Source organism: Martes martes, assembly GCF_963455335.1.
Source record: "Martes martes genome assembly, chromosome: 7".
NCBI lineage: Eukaryota > Metazoa > Chordata > Mammalia > Carnivora > Mustelidae > Martes > Martes martes.
Genome location: NC_137894.1, coordinates 102,429,549 through 102,445,366, shown reverse-complemented (window position 1 = coordinate 102,445,366; position 15,818 = coordinate 102,429,549). Strand labels below are relative to the sequence as shown.

Genomic DNA, 15,818 nt, shown 5'->3' with positions numbered 1-15,818 from the left:
GTTATTTCTCACTGAGTTCTTAGAGATCAATTCCCCCGTGTTAAGTTGCACATACAGACAACTCCACTATGTAAAGACTTGCCAGTGTTTCTCAACTCAGGCTAGACACTAGAATCATCTCAGGAGCTTTAAAAATATTCAAGACCCCACTCCAGGCTTACTCTATCAGAATTTCCAGGGATGGAACCCAAGTCTTTATGTTTATAATTTTTGAAGTTCCCTAGTAGAGTCTGATACATAGCCAGGGTTGCAAGCCACTGCTAGGATACTTGATTCTATTTTGCATGATCACAAGTGGGTCTGAAACCATTTAAATTTAATGATTTCTGAACTCACCTATGTCTGAAGGCATTTCTGTTTTAGGAAACCTAGTTTAAAGCTTGTTCTGCATTACTGTAGGGTCCCGTTAGTGCATCACCAGGCAAAATTATAAAATGAACATCCTTTCCCTGTTAGGGTCCTTCTCCAGGAGGTCTGGTCTCCCTCATCCCTATCTCCTTGCTACCTGAAGATTGCCAGTAGACAGGGAGAGCCTACTAGAACAATGCATATTCCAGAAGTATCCTGTTGGGCAAAAACCTGAACATTTCCTTCCTCTCTCTCCCCTCCAATTCCTTCTTACTTTTAACATTTTCTTTTAACTCGAGATTATTCTTGTAAATCAACGTTGTTATGGGATGAATTGTGTCCCTCAAAAATTCATATGTCGAAGCCTTAAAGCCCAGTACTTCAGAATGCAGTTAGAGTTGGAGATAGAGCCTTTGAAGAGGTGCTTAAGTTAAATTGAAGTCCTCAGGGTGGGCCCTATTCTGATCTGACTGGTGTCATTAGGAGAGGAGATTTGGACACACAGAGACATGGAGGGGGCTGGGGTACACATACCTAAAGAGACTTGTAAGGCCAGAGTGAGAAAGTGGCCATCTGCAAGCCTAGGAGAGAGGCCTCATAGGAAACCATACCTGCCAAAACCTTGGTGTTGGACTTCTGGCCTCCAGAACTGTAAGAAATTAATTTCTGCTGTGTAGTCCATCCAGTCTGTGGTATCTTGTTATGGTACCCCTAGCAAACTGATATTCTTGTTAAGACGCTAACTGCTGATAAATTAAGTATTAATCAAGTATTTGTCTCTGTAAATTATATGGAGTTAAAAAATGTAAGATAGAAACTTTGGCCTCAAAAAGCTTGCCATGTCTTGCCCATGTAAGCATATTTGGCATTTTGGGGCTTATTCTGGTTATCTCCATTTCCATTCTCAATTTCCCTCTCTAGAGCCATCCCACACTGCCCTGCTCACTGCCCTGGGATGCTGATCCAGTGGATTACATCACCTGTGCTCTCTTGCCCTCTGTCTTCCAGTTGGGTTTGCCCAATGGAAACTAATATCGGGAGATTGGAGGTAGGAAAAAAAAAGGTAAGTTCTTTATCAAGGGCCAGGTTTTGCCAATGCCTGGGTTCCTCCTTAGCTAGTGCTTTCGCTAGGTGCTGTTATCTCTGTTCCCTCTCCTTGTTTCTTCAGGCCCACAGGTGGTCATTGATTCTTCCTCCTTCTAGTCCCCAGGTGCTTCCTCCTCTTGTCGATTCCCTTAACCTTGCCCACACCTCTACAAAGAACCCTTTAATTAAGCCTGTTTGAGTGTGATATTTGTTTTCTGTCAGAACTCTGAGTGATACAGAGAGGTGGAGTGGCATGATGGGAAAAAACATCACTTTGTGTCAGACAGCCTTGAATTTGTACACCAGGCCCATCTATGAATAGTTGTGTGACTCTGTGCAAGTTTCTTTATCTCATTGACTCTCAGCTTCCCTATTTCCTTTGATGGGCTTTTTTTTTTTAAAGATTTTTGTTTATTTATTTGACAGACAGAGATCACAAGTAGGCAGAGAGGCAGGCAGAGAGAGAGGAGGAAGGGAAGCAGGCTCCCCGCTGAGCAGAGAGCCCGATGTGGGGCTCGATCCCAGGACCCTGGGATCATGACCTGAGCTGAAGGCAGAGGCTTTAACCCACTGAGCCACCCAGGTGCCCCTTGATGGGTTTTTTTAATGTGAAAATATACATGTCTTTTTTAAAATTTAAATCCAATTAGCCAACATATAGTACATCATTAGTTTCAGATGTAGGGTTCAGTAATTATCAGCTGTATATAATACCCAATGCTCATCGCATCATGTCCCCTCCTTAATAGCCATCACCCAGTTAAACCAACCCCCCACCACTCAACTTCCCCATTTATAAAGTAGGGATAATGACACTTGTCTCACAGGGTTGCTGAGATTAAATAAGGTAATATATAGTATCTGGCAAATGGCAGGTGTTGCACAGTGGTATTACAGAATATAATGGATGTAGTCATTGGTTTACTGGACTCTTAGAGATATAAAGCTTAAGCCCAAAGGAATGACTCTGTCATGAGAAAGTTTTAGGTGCCGCAGCAATTTCAAAGAATAGATTGAGGTTCTGACACGTCCCTCTCAGTGGGCAGAATTCTAAGATGGTCCCCAGCTTTCAGCCATTGGTGTAATACCCCTTCCCCCAGATATTCAATCTAACACTAATATAGGTATTACTCTGAAGGGATTTTGCAGATGTAAATTACCGTTCCACATCAATGGACCCTAAGATAAGGAGATCATCCAAATGGGTCTTACCAATCACATTGTGCTTTAAAGTCAGAGCTTTCTCCGGCCGGTCACAGAAGGGGAAAGCAGAGAGATGTGCTTTTGCTGGCCCCTAGGAAAGAAAACCATCCCGGTTGGGAACTGTCCATGGGGGCCCCAGGCCCTGCATTCAGCCAGTAGGAGCTGAGAGTGGTCCCCAGCCAACAGCAAGCAGGAAAACGGGGACCTCAGTCCTACAACCACAAGGAAATGGATTCTGTGAACAAGAGGACCTTGGGCCAGGTGAGAAAGACGGCCTCAGCTGACACTGATTTTAGCCCGGTGGATCCTGATCTACAGAAATTAGGAGCTAACAAATTTGTGTCGTCTGAAACCACTGTGTGGTAAATTGTTTCCCAGCAATAGAAAACGAATTCATCCCCAACCACTCTGCCAGCAAATTCCTCTCCTGACTATAAAGAAAATGCATTCTGGTCCCATCTCAGTCACTGAAGCTGTGGGCTCGCCCATCAGCGAATGACACATGCTTCCTCTACGCTTCCAGCTCACTTATCTTGAATGTTCACCCTCCAGGAGCAAGATTTCAAACAACGTTAAATAATAACAACCACACATCAAGCTTCTACCCATGCTGGGAAACAAAATCATCTGCACAGCTATTGGCCAAAGGGATAAACAAGTAAGGAGAAACAACACAGAAGAGGAGTTTCTGACTTGAAGGGAAATTTTTAGTAGGCTCACTTAATTTTCAAACTGATGATGGGGGATTTTGGAAAGTTTCACAGTTCAAGATAGGAAAAGGAAGACTTAGCAAAAGGGGAACGTATTGGCACATACGTTCTTGTCTGTGCCACCTGTTTCTTTAGGCTACTACGCTCTTTCTCAGGGGGCCAGAGAGCCAACACCAATACTCTTAAAGAAGACAGTCAAGTGAAATAAAACACATAGAGAACCTTGTTTAGGTCATAGAGGCATGCCTGAAAAAAACCTAAATTTAAATAACGATCATGGTAAAACAGCAGATATTAGCCCTAAGAATCAAGTCTACTATTTAAGGGACTTTTTGAAGTCTGTATTTTTAAGGGATTATAAAGGAAGAATCTAATTTTGGTGGCGCATGTAAACCCATTTAATTTATCCCTTATGTATGTTTTTTTCCTCTTTTCTTCTTACAGTAAGGCACGTATTTGAAAATGTGTGCTTCAGGTGGATTTTCAGGATTTGGATAGATGTTTTAAACATTTTGTTAACATTTAAGGAAATCTAAACTCTTTTCTGAGTCCTCATTGTTTCTCTGTTGTTCTAGGGAATAGTACAAGAACTGAGCTTTGCAATACAGTGCTAAGGTTTTTGTTCTGTCACGGGGCTAATTATTACCATAGGTCATTATAAGATAAGAAGCCACAAATACATTAGTAATGGCAGAGATCTAAGCAGCTAATATAGCGTACATGCTTGGATGGGGATATATTCTTGCAAAGATAACTTTACATTTCAGTAATTAAGTGTGTCATATTAATTGCATGGCCCTTTCACAAAATCTCTCTCACACACAAAAAACCCACCAAGAACTTTTCCTCTTGATCTCAGATTAGAATTGATTGCATAATTACATTACCTGGATAATTAAATACAAATTTAGTAGCCTTAGAACTGTACAATATTGTGGTTTCATTTTCTAATAGAATTACCGTGTCTTTGGTATAGAATTCTTGCTAAGCAATAGAGATCTAATTAGTTAGTGACATGACATTAACTCCTTGGGGACCTTTCCTCGGAGAAAAGGCGCAGATTAGAAATGATTCAGGGGACTTCTTTCTCATTTCATTACTGGGACCCAAGTCACAGGAATTAGATATGTGAGAGATCTATTAGGCTTTCTTCTCTCTTATGCAGGGAGCAGGAGAAGAATGTTCATCAGGCATTGCACTTCTGGGTTCGGTTAGGCCCAATTTAGATAAGAAAGAACCATCTTTAGAAGTAACACGTTGTTGGGATGTGTCCCTCCGCCGGCCCTGAAAGACACATCATTACTGACATCTCACAGATCCTGTAATGATGAGGACACACTTGTTTGCCAAGGTACAGGGTGAGAACATGGCTGTGTTTCTGACAGACTGATAATTACTTCATGTAGAAAATGAGTTTAGGCAGAACGAACACAGGAGTATCCTCATGGGAGGATAACCTGGAAAATTGGAAAAATTGAAGGCCATCATTTTTTTGGTTTGACAAACACATCTTAAAGCCACTTCTGCAAGTCAGAGCCCAAATAGCTTCATAGTTGTTTAAACTTACACCAGCTTCAACTTTCTGAAAGGTTTTCAGTCAGGGTATGCAAAGAAATATGAGCCATTGCCTTCACTAGTGGGAACGATGAGGTAGAGCATGTTTTCCATGTTTGCCATCTGCGTCACTTTGTGTTTCTATGTCATGCTTCTGTGGCCATCTGGAAGTAAGCTGGGTCGCTCTGCTGAACTTGGTTGGGCTTGCTCCCATGTGTGTGGTTATATGGGCTGTAGGTTGATGTCGGCTGGTGTGACTGGGGTGACTCAGTCCTTGTCCAGCTTCCGGCACTTTCCCATGGTGTTGCCAGAAGTGCAAAGGAAAGCCAACATGATACTCAAGCCCATGTCAAGCCCCTGCTTGCATCCTATCTTCTAAGTGACAGTAACCAAGGCAAGCCATATGGCTAAGCCCAGTGTCATGGTACAGGGCATTAACGTAAGGCTATCCCGATCATGCTGGAGGGCAAAGACATGTGACAGAGGATAGAGAGGAATAAAAAAATTGGGGCCATCATTACTCTTTACCAAATAGTTCCCTCAGTAACTATGAAACTTCTCTTTTGGTTTAATCTGGAAAACATCCCCTCTTTATTATTAAACTGTTTAGATGACTTCAAACCTGGAGTAGGTTTAGACGTGAGCCATTAAATGACACATTGTAGAAAAAAGTATGTAGTGCCTTCATTATCCCTGAGTCCTTCAGTCATTATTGAAATTGCTAACTAGAAAGATTAATCATGGATGCAATTGATATCTTACTTCTCTATCTTGATTAATCAGAAGGGTTATTCCTTGGGTATAACTGTCTTAGACTTCTCAGGCTGCTATAACAAAATGCCATGGATTGAGTGGCTTAAACAACAGGAATTTACCTCTCACAGTTCTGGAGACTGGGAAGACCAGGATCAAGGTGCCAGTGATGGCATCCTCCAGTGAGGACTCTCTTCCTAGCTCAGAGATGCTGCTTACTCACTGTGGCCTCACATGGGGGAGAGAGAGAGAGAGAGAGAGAGAGAGAAACTTCTTTCCAGTGCCTCTTCTAATAAGGATGCAAATCCCATCATGAGAGCCCCAGCCTCTTGACCTCCATCTAACCCTTATCACCTCCCTGAGGCACCATCTCCCAACAGCCTCACCTCAAGGGTTAAGGTTTCAAAATAAGAGTTTGGAGGGGGTGGGGCATATTTCAGTACTCAGCAATAGCTTTCATCCAAATAGAGTCTTCCCCATGTGAGGAAGCTCCGGAGAGCTCTGTCTCCATTGCTTTAAGTGAGCCATGGATTGTAATGGAAATGGGGAGAGGGGTGTATTGGGAAGGAGTAGTGAACAATTTAGGAAGGAGCAGACTTCACATTGCTCACTCTGCGGTGCAGCACTCACCCTGAGGTGCGTTACATCATTTAAGATTTGGCCAGACAAACCCTGCCTTTCCCTATGACCCCAGTGAGATCACACTGCGAGTGGTAGTGGTGATGGTAGGGGAGGCAACAGGCAGTGTCTTCGCATTTCCAGGAAGACCCCAAACATCCTTAGTTTACAACTGCATCAGAAAAATGAAACAACATAGTTAATACTGTAATTATAAAGATGATTAAGATAACAATGCTCTTGTATTTTCATGTGATGATAGAGTAAAAGAAGTATTTTTATTTTATAAATTGTGTGGATTTCTTTTTATTGGCCTAGGAAATTTGAATAATCACTTTTTAAGTTGGCCTTTGAATAAACTTGTTTAATAAATTAAATATCTTAAAATACTTTCAATTTTATTTATTAATTTATGTACTTGATTTTTCTTTATTTATTAATTTTTAAGATTTATTTGTTTATTTGAGAGAGAAAGAGTGAGAGAGACAGAGCGCCCAGAGGGAGGAAGGTCAGAGGGAGAAGCAGACTCCCTGTGGAGCAGGGAGCCTGCCCTGGGGCTCAGTCCCAGGACCCTGAGATCATGACCTGAGCCAAAGGCAGATGCTCAACTGACTGAGCCACCCAGGGGACCCTCTGATTTCCGTTTAGGGTCCTTTAATTGTTTGATTGAGCAATCTTCCCAAGTATTCATATTACTCTTATAAATCCAATAAGTGAAATTCATATATGGTAATTGATAAGCTCTCTTAAACAGTCCAATGATACTGATAACCTTAGTTTGATTTCAACTTAAAATCATGAGTCTAAATCAATTACTGACTCTACACATTTTAGTACAGGAATTACAAGGCTCATCAGTTACTCGAGGAGAACAGGTTCTTTAAAGTATTACAAGTAGTAATATATACCAAATATGCAGCTGTCCTTCCACTCGAATCTATTGAAACTACAAGTTTGAGCCCCTTACCACTTCTACATTTCATGCTGTCTTCCCAGATTGAAAGACTTGAGTTAGCTCAAGCCACGTTAAGGATTGAGTTTGCATAACGACCAGAGGTTCCAGGTCCAACCAAGTGTAGCATCTTGTCAGCAGCCCAGATAGAATGTGCTATTTCTGCTTTATAGTCACTATATTTAAACCCCTCCAAATAGGTGGTTCCACATAGGCCCTTGCTCTGTGTTCCAATTACGAATTACCTGTTTGTTCTGTAGTTGCAGAGTCCAAACATAGCCCTTGCTGGGGAAATCACTAGATTATATTTGACTATTTCGGGCTCTTAATTGTATGTAAATTTCTTTTCTCCCTAATTCCTTTTTTTTTTTTTTTTTTTTAAAGAGGGAGAGAGGGAGGAGGGGTGAAAAGCAGAGGGAGGGGGAGAGAGAATCTTAAGCAGGCTTGATCTCATAACCCTGAGATCATGACCTGAGTGGAAATTAAAAGTTGAATGCTTAACTGACCACCACCCAGGCACCTCTTTTCTCCCTAATTCCAAAGATTTTTAAGCTTACCAGAAGTGTGTGTTCTTTCCATATACATTTTATCTCTTAGGACCTCACAACTTTTTCAGATATAAAATAATACCCAGTTCAATTGTAGAGTTTTCTCCTGGCTTTGTTTGACTGTTTTGGTCACAACTTTCAAGGTCATTCTAATGACACAAATGTTTCTTAAGAAGTCGAAGTCCAAATGCTACCAGGTTTCTATGTTTCAAACCACTGATGGCATCTTCCAGATGCTGCATTTTTCACTGCACAGAAGATCACAATATGAAGTTTTATTAAGTATTCAAATGTAAGTGACAAATGTTTCCAAAGCCTAATTTAAACTTTGTGTGTTAACCAAGAAATGTTGATGCTTCATAAGCAAATTCTGAATATGTTCAAATATTAAAATTTTCTTACATTTGTGTCTTATCTCAAGTAGATAAGTAGGCCCTTAAGGAGAAGCACCTGGTTTTATATTTATTAGTGGGGAAATAGTTATTCACTAGATAAGACAAGTTATTTAATTGGGACCTGCACTCTTGCTTCATAATAAAAGAAGAACATTTTTGTTCTCTAATTCAGATGCCCAGTCCTGTAGCAAGAGAATGAGTTCTGGGGACAAAGACAGTGTTTAGCCTGTGAGATTAATTTAGAATCCTTAAATCGAGGGCCAAGGACATATTCTCAGAGGACATTTCATTGTCTATAGAAAGTTGCTGACTGGGGCTCCTAGGTGGCTCAGTGGGTTAAAGCCTCTGCCTTCGGCTCAGGTCATGATCCCAGGGTCCTGAGATCGAGCCCCGAATCGGGCTCTCTGCTCAGCAGGGAGCCTGCTTCCTCCTCTGTCTCTGCCTGCCTCTCTGCCTACTTGTGATCTCTGTCCAATAAATAAATAAAATCTTAAAAAAAAAAAAAAGAAAGTTGCTGACTTTATACAGAAAACTATCTTTGAAAAATATCATAAAATCATATTCTGGATCATCCATATGACATATAATAGAATCCTGCTGTGGAATTTCAGCACCAATGTCTGTGATTGTAGCATCATTGGAACCCAGAAATACGTTCACTACTTCAGGCTAATGAGTAAAGAATACAGGCAAATTCAATATATATATAACATATTAGGTTTTTATAGTTGCATCAGAAAAATGAAACAATATATATTACAGTTGAAAAGATCATAATGATAACAATTATTGACAGAAGTAATGTGCAAATAAGGGTCAAATGATGTCATGGTATTTTGTTTGAAAAAAGCTTTCCACGGGGCACCTGGGTGGCTCAGTGGGTTGAGCCTCTGCCTTCGGCTCAGGTCATGATCTCAGGGTCCTGGGATCGAGCTCTGCATCGGGCTTTCTGCTCAGTGGGGAGCCTGCTTCCTCCTCTCTCTTCTCCGTCTGCCTCTCTGCCTACTTGTGATCTCAGTCTGTCAAATAAATAAATAAAAATCTTTAAAAAAAAAAAAAAGCTTTCCAGGAGTTCCAATAGCTGTACTGGTGTGGCAGACTCAACAGAACACGGGAAGGCAGGCTGCTCCAAAATCATCATAAATGGTAATTCAATTTTAAGAAAACATTGTATGTTACATTAATTTAATGTTGTTAATTTGAATTTTACTGTTTTTGCCATTTGTAATTAGTGCACATACTTTAGTTTTTATAAGAACTGCAACACAAGGCGTTCATAACTAGTTTTACATTCATATATGTTTAAGTAATATTATTATAAACATAATTGAAATCAACATCCGGGCATCAGTAGGAGTTTCTTATTTCCTTTTGTGCAGCACTTAAGTTGAGAAACTTTGATGCAACATTTACATACTATTCCCATTGTCCATTTTTATCCCAGAGAACTTTTATGTATTTTAAGGTGATTTAAGTACAGTAATTGATCAATGCATAGAATATGGATACATATGTATGTGAATGTATATATGTACATATCTTACTAAAAACTACACACTGCTTTGAGTTCCTAGAAGATAAATTATGTTTATGTATGTACTATTACAATAAAAGTTATTAACTTTTGTTGTAACTCATAACCCAGTGTAGCGAATCCTGACCCAGGACTGTAAGTCTATGTGGTGAGGCATGTTAGTTCCTCTCAGTAGAGTTCTCCTTAACCCTTTAGGATGCCCTGTTTCTTGTTTGCATTTCTCTCTTCGGGATTTTCATGCCAATGCAAGCACAACAGAAAGTTCAGTCTGTCTGCTCTGTTGAAGGGTTCTAAATGGCACTCCCCGTTTTACTTGCTCACTGTCACTGTTACGGGTGAGTGATGGGGACCTGGGAGGTGCCTGAACAGGAGTGTCATTTGATGGGGAGATGCCGGGGTGCCTGGTCTTCAAAAACAAACAGGAAAAAGCATTCCCCATCTGATCCTCTTAACCAGAAGTTCTTACCCCTGGGAGGCCTCCAGGAGCTTGGGTGGGGGGTGTAGAAGAAGAGGAAAAAGCCTCCCCCCACCAAGAAGAGCAAATTGAAAGTCACAGAGGGGTGTGCCCCAAGGCAGTTTATAAATCCACTTTCTTTGTCATAACAAGAACAAATCCCACCTTTGAAGTCTTTCCTTCTTGTTACAAGGGGAATGTCTTTTGTTTAATCCATTTTAGCCCTTAATACCTGACCTGGATCAATCCTGTTCGTTAGATTACGCAGCATTCATGCTGATTTTAAACTGGCCTGGGGTGGGGTGGTCGGGCGCCAGGTTCTGCCTCATTGGTGTGAGAATTTCCAGAAAAATCAGCATGAACACTCAGACCACCTTTATTTTGGAAAACAAACCGTCCTTTTACACTGAAATGCATAATCGTGACGAGTATTATTCAGCAGGTTTTGCCGTATTCTACAGATGATGTATTTTCAAGGGGTCTTTAGAAACGGATTCTGCTCACCCATTCAGCATGGCCTAAAGGACCTCGATGTTTGCCCCACAGTGCATAATGCCTTCAGTGAAAATTCAAGGACCGCCTTCTTTCTCAGGCCCCATCAACTGTGGGTGCAGATTTGAGCGGGAGCGGACACTTCGCTTCTCAGTCCTCTCCTCGGTGTCCTCTCTCTTTCTTAGGGATCTGACTATTGAATAAGAAAAAGAAAAGAAGAGACAAAGCCTCTTTATAAAATGCAGCCGTATTTCTTCAATCTCCAAAGAGCTTTTAGCTCCATCCCTTAAGAATTCTCAAAGCCAATGAAGAGCAAAGGTGAGGAACCCTCGGAGTAAGCCTCAAAAAGGCCAATGGCTAATTGGGTATTTTTCTAGGCAAGTGGCTATTAACTGGTTCTTAACAAAACACGTTGTTTCTCCAATCACTTCAGGTTGCCAGAGTGCCGAGGAACCTTCCCAGAAAATCAAACAGCTCAGCTCAGAGGAGAGGAGGTGGCAAAGACCCCTGGAACTTTCACTTACCCTAGTATCTGGAAGGAGCAGGAGACACAATCGCTCTTCCCCAGCCTGGTGTGCCTTGGAAAAAGTCAACCATGTAGGAATGACCAGAAAATGGCCCAGTCAGTGGGGACGGGAATGCACATTTGATCCTTGGGTAAGAAATGTGCCGTTGGCAAAAGGGCAAGATAGATTGGCTCCTGGTTTCTTCCTTTTGGCTGGTTATGTTTGTTCTGATAGTGACCACACTTCCAAGGGCAAAAACTGTGCTTATTTATCTCTTCAGACACAAGCAATTCACTGGACTGGAGGCTTTGTAAAGTCTCAAAAGAGGCTTATGGGTAACTAAATAAATTGATTTTGAAAGTGCATTAAGTCTGCCCCTCTAGAAGAAGGTGAAAACATTTGTTTTGTCACCGATAACCCCATCAAGTAACCAATGTGGAACATGCTAGTTTTTCTCTGTTTCAGTCAGGAGAGAGTACTTTTTATATTATGGTATTAGAGAACTGAAAGTGCTCACTGGGTGTCCTATTTATTTATTATTCCCATGAGGCCTCTCCATCTCAGTCTCTCACACTGACGGGGAGAAGGTACTATGGCTGGCAGAAGATGGTAAATCCATGAAATGATCCTGAGACACAAAGCAGAGCACAATGGGTTGCCTGGAGTAGATTTCAAAGTTACTGATTTATCAGTTTATCATAATATATACACATGAAGGTGGGTGCAGGAATTGACAAGCCAAACCTTAGTTCACATGGAAATGCAAAGGACCCAGGATAGCCAAAGTAATCTTGGGGCAAAAAAAAAAAAAAAAAAAAAAGAATGAAGTTAGAAGACTCACACCTCCCTATTTCAAAACCTGTCACAAGGCTACACTGATCAAGTGTGGTGCTGCTGTCAGAAAGCGAGACAGAGATCATGATGGTCAGTTTCGTGGGTCAGGCCCCAGTCCCTGTGTTTCAATCAAACTCTAATCTAGGTGTTGCTGTGAAGGTATTTTGTAAGTGTGACTAAAGTCTTTAATCAGTTTACTTTAGGAAAAGGAAGATTATGTTAGATAATCTGGTGGGCCTGATCCAATCAATTGGAAGGCCTCAAGAGCAGAGCTCAGGCTTCCCGGAAGAGGAGATTTTGCCTGTGGACAACAACTTCAGCTGGTACCTGCCAGTTCCTGACAACCACTGTATGCATTTCAGACTGACCACAATCACATAAGCTGATTCTTTGTAATACAGCAATCTCTCTCACTCTTTGTATGTCTGTATGTATGTGTGGGGGTTTGCATATATACATCTCTGTATGTATGTGTGTGTATATATACGTACATACATATATAGGTAGACATGTCGATATTATTATGTATAGAGATATGTAATGTCCTACTGGTTCTGTTTCCCTGACTGATCAACAGAATAGAATTGAGAGTCCAGGAATCAGCCCTTATATTCTTATACTTATGGTCAACTGATTTATTTTATTTTATTTATTTATTTGACAGAGAGAGAGAGAGAGATCACAAGTAGGCAGAGAGACAGGCAGAGGGGGAGGGAGAAGCAGGCTCCCTGCTGATCAGAGACCCAGGCGCCCTATGGTCAACTGATTTTTGACAAAGGTGCTAAGACAATTCAATGGAGAAAGAATAGTCTTTTCAATGAACAGTGCTGGTACAACTATATATTTATAGACAAAAGAATGAAATTGCACCCTTACCTCATAACATTTGGAAAAATTACCAGAAAAGTAATCAAAGACCTAAATGTAATGGCTAAAATATAAATGTCTGGGGAAAAAAACCTAGGTGTGAATTTTATGATCTTGGATTAGGCAATGGTTTTTTAGGTATAGCTCCAAGAACATGAGCAATACAAGAAAAAAATAGATAAATTGGCCTCTGTCAAAATTAAAAACTTTTGTACCTCAAAGGATACAGTGAAGAAAGTGAAAAGACAACGCACAGAATGGGAGAAAATATTTGCAAATCATATATCAAATAAAAGCTTAATACATAGAATATATAAGGAATGATTACAATTCATAATAAAAGATAAATGACTCAATTTAAAAAACAAGGATAAATAAAATAAATAAATGACTCAAAATAAAAAACAAGGATAAATAACCCAGTTTAAAAATGGGCAAAAGATTTGACTAGCTATTTCTCGAAAAAAGATATTCAGATGATTAGAAGCACATGAAAAGATACTCAAAATTATTAGTCGTTGGAGAAATGCAAGTCAAAACCTCCATGAAATACCACTTCACACTAGGATGGCTAAAAAAAAAAAAAAGGCAATAGCAAAGTATTGGTGCAGACATGGAGAAATTGGAGCCCTCAGACATTGCTGGTAAAAAGTAAGATATAGCAGCCACTTTGAAAACAGCCTAGAAGTACCTCAAAATTTTAAACATAGAGTTAACATATGACCCAGTAATTCCACACCTAGGTGTATACCCAAGAGAAATGAAAGCAAATGTCTATACAAACACCTGTAAAATGTTCACAGTAGCATGTTCAGTCACCAAAAAGTGGAAACTCAAATATTTATGTAATGCTGAATGGATAAATGAAATGTGGCATACCTATACAGTGGAGTATTATTCAGCCATAAAAAGGAATGAAGTACTGAAACATGTTACAATCTGGATGGAACTTGAAATGATTATGCTAAGTGGAATAAGCCAGACACAAAAGGCCACATTTGTATGAATCCATTTATATGAAATATCCGGGATAAGCAAATCCATAGAAACAGGAAGGAGTTTAGTGGTTTCCAAGGACTGGGGCGCAAGGGTGGGGAAAGAGATATGGAGGGTGAGAGCTAATGGGGTTGAGAGTTTCTTTTTAGGGAGATGAAAATATTCTGACATTAGATCATGATAATGGTTATACAACTCAGAATATACGAAAATCCACTGAATTGTATCATCTAAAGGGTGAATTTTATGCTACGAAAATTTTATCTCAATGCAAGAATGAAGAGAGGTAATTATAAAATCTTTTACATACATTTAGAATACATATGACCTTACTATAAGTAAGTCTTTGCGCTTACATCAAGATTGGTACGTAAAACACACAGTGTGTTCTATGGGGATATTCTGTGACCTTTGCTTAGAACTAGGGATATAATCATGCCAGGTTTTTAAAATATAGAGCTGTTTATATATGTACATGATATAGAGCTATGAAATTTCTCAACTTCATTGTGTGATACAAAATTCTTTCTCTCTAAGGCAGTGAAAGCATCTGCAAATAAGAGAACTTTGATCTGATAAAAGTATATCATTGAAGATTTAAGAAGCATTCACTAACAATAATGCTTTTTAAAACATCTACCATTTAGTGAGCACTTTAGGTGTGTTATGTCATTTAATATTCAAAATAGCCCTATTGAACTATTTTTTTTTTAGTTTTTTTTTTTAAGATTTTTTTTTTTTAATTTATTTGACACAGAGAGAGAGAGAGAGAGAGGTCACAAGTAGGCAGAGAGGCAGGCAGAGAGAGGGGAAGCAGGCTCCCTGCTGAGCAGAGAGCCCGATTCGGGGCTCGATCCCAGGACTCTGGGATCATGACCCGAGCTGAAGGCAGAGGCCCCAACCCACTGAGCCACCCAGGTGCCCCAGCCCTATTGAACTATTATCACATTCTACCAGTGAGCAAACTGAAGATCAATGAGGTTAGTTAATAGGCTAAACGTGTGTTGCTCTTTAGTAGAACATAATGATGACTGAGCCAAGATGTGAATGTCTAAATCTCAGACCCTTTGCCCAGTGAAACACTGCCTTCCCAGAGATGGACCATGGAGGAGCAGTCTCACTCCACCACATACATTTGGGGAGCTGGATTAGATAAGGGGATAGTGAAGTGCCTCCTGTCAAATGTGGAAAGGACAGGATCATCTTCAATTTCAGACAGAGCCCTTCTTCCTTGAAAGGTATAGTCTATTGATCTCAAATAATGAAGTTTTCTGTGTGTGCTTAATCTAAGGTATTACCATGGACCAAAATTCTTTTTTGAGTTCTCATTGATTCACTCTGTGCTCTGTCTTGGGAATATGAGTATGACATATATAAATAGGAGTCCTCTTGGAGCCCAATCTGCTGGCAAACAAAGATAAGAGACAGCCACAATTCAGCATGATACATGGCAGGGTAAAATTTGTTGTGGTAGCCAGGATGGACATGCTTAACACTGTGACATAGGTCCGGGAAGGTTTCATGAAGACAATTCAGTAGGATTTTAAGGATGAGCAGGAATTTACTAGAGGTCTATCTGTACATATAAGGAGAGGTCAATTCAGAGGAGAGAGGGAAGGAGAAGAGGCTGTGAGAACATGCACAAAGAGGTGAAGCCTACCTTACTTCCATGTTACACAACACTTTGAGTCTGACATAGCAGGGGGTTATGACAGATACCTAGTTGTCTATCCAGTAGTTTTCCTTTCTTGCTAATGGAACCCCATTGTTGTTTGTGATAACAAAATGGCCTCATTCTATCATGGCTGATAGAAACCAGTCACGCTAATCCTCTTCCTCTTAGACAGACACCAATTTTCCCAGTCCTGGGCCGTAATAAGTAGTGGGATAAGTTTCTTCTTTCCTGACGGAAGGTTCTGAAGTAAGTGGCACCACAAACAAAAACAGACAAGCCAACATGCTAAGAGT

The 15,818-nt window shown here is 40.4% G+C and overlaps 1 long non-coding RNA gene across 1 annotated transcript; it reads left to right on the top strand.

Moving 5' to 3' along the window:
* Nucleotides 1–1,269: 1,269 nt before the first annotated feature.
* LOC308345414 lies at nt 1,270–11,517 on the top strand. The gene is made up of 3 exons (XR_013967067.1): nt 1,270–1,411; nt 10,833–10,965; nt 11,081–11,517. It is a non-coding gene; the product is annotated as an uncharacterized lncRNA (long non-coding RNA).
* The last annotated feature ends 4,301 nt before the right edge of the window (nt 11,518–15,818 follow it).